We start from the raw sequence: 4582 nt of genomic DNA, 5'->3' as shown, positions 1-4582 counted from the left end.
ATCCCTTTCCTTGCTTTCTTATTTATTTTTTTATATTTATTTTATTTTATGATTTTTTAATGAGGGGGTAGTTTGGTAATAAAAGAAATGAAATTGGTAAAAAGGACGATTTTAAAACAAACTGAAATTTTGGGGACCATTTTGTAGCAAAAAAAAAGTTGGGGACGAAATCGATTTGCAGCCTCTACGTTGGGACCAAAATCGAACTTAACCCTTCTATTAATTAGAAAGAATTCTTCTCCTGAGCACCGATTTTTGTTTGTGAAATTAGAGGTGTGCATGACCCGACCCGACTCGAAGACCCGGCCTGGTTCTAAACACTTTAGGGATTAATTTGGTGTGATTTCATCGGGTCTAGGACCGGGTAAGGGTCTCAAAAATAGACTCGGTCATTATTTCGGGTCGGGTTCGGGCCATAGCTCGGGTCATCCGAAATCGGCGCGATGGCCCGGTCACCATACACAATAAATATTTTGTATTATTAGTGATGAATGATGGCTATTATTATGTGGAATTTAAGTATTGTAAACCTTAATATTTTGTGTTATTAGTTATTATATATAAGACTATAAGTTAATGTTTTATATTTAAAATGCATAAGACTTTAGACTAATGCATAATATTGTGTTATTTTTATTGATTTAAATATTTGGTGTTATTAGGCAATATTAGTATTGATTATGGTTATGCTTTAATTTTAGAGAAGAGTTGGTTCTTGTTATATTTTTCTAAGTGAATTTTACCATGTCAAATAATGATTGGAGTCTTAGAAATTTGGATACTTTTACATGCTAACTTATAAGAAGGTATCAAGATAATATAATGTTAACGGCCCGGTTTTCGCCCGGTATAATTGTGGTACGAAAGGGTATAGGTTTCATCGAGTTTAAGGTCGGGTTCGAGACTCATAAATGGACTTGGTACATATTTCGGGTCGGATCTAAATCACATCAAACCCGGTTTCACCTGACCTATGCACACCCTTACGTGAAATCACCTATTCTATTTCGTTTTAGACATGGCATGAGCCGGACAAACCCGACCTACATTCAGGACTGACCCAAATCCGAGATAGAAACCAATTGGACCCTCTCTAATTCAAACTATTGCACCCCTTTCCTATCGCTTCCTTTACCTAACTATTAAAGTTAGATTTGGTTAGAAAGAAAGAAATAAAAAAAATTAGTTTTTAGATATATTTAGATAAAAAATAAAAAAATATCATAAAAAATAATTTTATTTTGTATTATAAAATATATTAGAAAAAATAAGGGATAATATTAAAAGTATAGAAAAGAAATAAGTTTTTTTTTCTTTTCTTTTTAACATTGGAGAAAAAAAATTGGTAGGTTTTATTCTTTTGTTTTTTTTTTTAATTTTTCTTCTAAACTAAACAATGAAAAATAATCATTTTTTTTTCATTTTTTTCTCCCTTTTCTTTCTTTTTATTTTCCCTTCAAACAAACATAGCGTAAACGATCAAAATAGAGCAAGAAAGAACCACAAGAAAGCTTTTTTTTTTCAAAACAGAACAATGCTAATGGATGGAATGAATAGAACGACTGCTGCTCGAAATTGATGGCGTAGAAGAGAAACAGTTCTATTGCTCCAGCGTTGATGGATGGAGGTGAAAAGTTATTGCTACTTCAACGCCTTTGGATGGGAGAAAAGTGTAACATCTTAACTATCAAAATGTCACGCTTCCGACTGCGCTGTTCTGATAGTTCAGGAATTATGACGACTCTTAAAATATTTAATATTAAAATATGAGCCTGTTTAAAACTTAAATCGTAATTTTAGAAAGACCGTTTAAAATAAAACATAAATCCATACTTACAACCATATACATACATATACATAGTATTAACTTACAAGCTTTACATAAAACAAATCCTATCCCTCTTACAAATTATGAAAAGTTAAAAGGCAAGAAAAACATAAATACTAAAACAATACAAAATTATCGTTTAAACAGAAAAGAAATAAGCTCTTCTGAACTTCGTCGTATATAACCTGAAAGAGAAAAGACTTATAGAAGAGTGAGAACATCGTCTTCGCTGGTTCTCACTATCGGGTTAGAGAATTGTTATAATAAGATACGTAAAAAAAACTGTTTTTAAAAATAGTGATTAACATACGCCTTATGAATCTTTTCCAAACCAAAGATTCATACTCAAAAATTTGAAATCCTTTTTAAAAGCGAACTCCGTTAATTCTTCAAAAATCCAAAACCTTTTTAAATGTCTTTCCTAGACAGTATGAATGACTAAGCTATTCCAAGCATAAATTCATTAAATCTATGCTGAACTAGTTTAGTTTTTCAAACTTTTCTAAACTAGAAACACAAACCAAACATGGCCTTCGGCCCATCACAAAAATTGGCCATAGGCCCAAATAACTCAATAATCAACAGTCAATCTATCACAATCCAACCAATTTTCAGTCACACACACAAGTAAGAAGGTTCAAACACAATCAAGCAGTTACATCAAGTAGAGCAATTAGCAATTAAACATAATTATTCACATAGGCAAACCAATTACAATATGCACACTCAAACAATGTCACATAGATGCATATGATGCATGCCTGTCCTATGGCTGATGAGTCTCATCTGTCTGTTATAAAGCCAAACCCGACATGTTCGGTAGCCAACTCTGGACAGAACACCAAATACGGAGCAAGTGAGACAATGCCACAATCCTTGCATCTTACCCGCGTACCCGGAGCAGGGGACAACTTTACCCTGTCTCTTACCTAAGTGGTGTTACAGTTCTCAACTCGAAACAAGCAGCGATAGAATTCCACCCTTGCATCTTACCCGGAGTTTTGAACTCTCAACCTGAACAAGTAGATAACACCACCGCATCTTACCTGGTATTCTCGGCTCTTACCCGAAACAAGTGGATAATACCACTACATCTTACCCGAAGGCATATTACAATCAAATTCAAGCTCATTTTCATTATCCTACCAACTCATTCATAATCATTTTCAAACACAACATACAGCTTAATCTTTGGCTGTCGAACCTGAGTCTGCCGGTGAATATAGAACATATTTTGTATACTTACTTCGTCAATGATCGGCATAATATCAAACTGTATTAGACACCGAAAACTATAACGAGATTTTGGTATAGGATATTACTCACTCTCCTCAACATATCGTTCTCCATACTTTGACAGAGACCATTTTAAAACTCTATGAATGTCATGGTGCATGAAACCACAAACGAAAACCAATTCTCACATACAAAGCTCACTCTCTCATGAGTACTTCGTATAATCTCACTATTGTGATACACTACCAAATTTGTAGTACTCTCATCACACCAAAAATATACTCAGAGAACTCTTATCTTTGCGATGAAATGATACCAAACTTTACCTTATATAGGAAGAGCACTTAACACACAGATCATATGTTACATTGCCAACAAATTAAAGTGTGACACATCGATATCACACCCAACTTGCTAAGTCAACACACTCTCCACATGCTGGCAGAACGACTCCCATATACTAAGTCAGCACACTTCCCACATGCTCAGTCAGTATAACCTTCACATATTACACCTGTCTAACTATCATATCCACTGATTTGTAAATACACTAACACTAATTTCTATTAAAAACACCAATATATTTTCATATAAAAAAATAGCCTCATAAAAAAACTTAAAATATCTACTTATATATTCTAAAAGTACGTAAATTGAGTCATTTCTATCGTTATAAAGACTGTTTTAACAAACAATGTATAAATATGCTTCTACAATTGTTAAATTAGGATATACATCACTTTTACTAATAAAAACAAATAGTTTAAACCTCACCTAAATTTAGCTTTTCTTCATAAAAAAGAAATTTGCTATTGATGATGTAAGAGCATATGCAAAATGGCACTACAGTGGAGATTATCATCAATTATTTGAGGACTTGCATTGGTGGGCACAAGGATGATAGAACTAGAATCATATGGACATCGTAACAGAGCCTTCTACATCGCAATTTTCTTTTAATTTTGTGCGCCAAGATGCAAACAAACAAAAGAGAAAGAAGTGACGTGATTAGATTCGATTCAGTCAAAGAAATGTAAAAATAAAAATAATAATTGTCTAATTTATTAAAAAAATTTAAAATTAATATTTAATTTTAACATATAAAAATAATTAATTTTTTAATTTTTAATTTTTATTTTTAAGAAATTGAATAAATTTGATACCAAATTCAGAAAGACACACCAAAAAAATTGAAAAAAAAAAACCAGAAAAGGGGGAAGCCTGACATGTCACATGTGTGTGAGATTGCTTACTCTATATTATAGATAGATTACATAGGTGCTTCTAGAAGATGCATGGCTTTGCCGTCTCTTCGATAACCTCCACAATTAAAAACGAGGACTGTATTATTCAGGTAAGGAACTAACCGAACTAACCTACGTGGAAATTCTCTTTCCACGCACTCCTCCTTTGGCATGCAATAATGACAAATCCAACATTTCATCGTATTGTATAAGAACACTCAAACAAGTACGTTTAAAATATTTTTATATAAAAATTTTTGATTTTATTTATTTA

Source organism: Arachis duranensis, chromosome 6 (assembly GCF_000817695.3).
Source record: "Arachis duranensis cultivar V14167 chromosome 6, aradu.V14167.gnm2.J7QH, whole genome shotgun sequence".
Lineage (NCBI taxonomy): Eukaryota > Viridiplantae > Streptophyta > Magnoliopsida > Fabales > Fabaceae > Arachis > Arachis duranensis.
The sequence above is the reverse complement of the archived record's forward strand: the minus strand, read 5'-3'. Positions refer to the sequence as shown.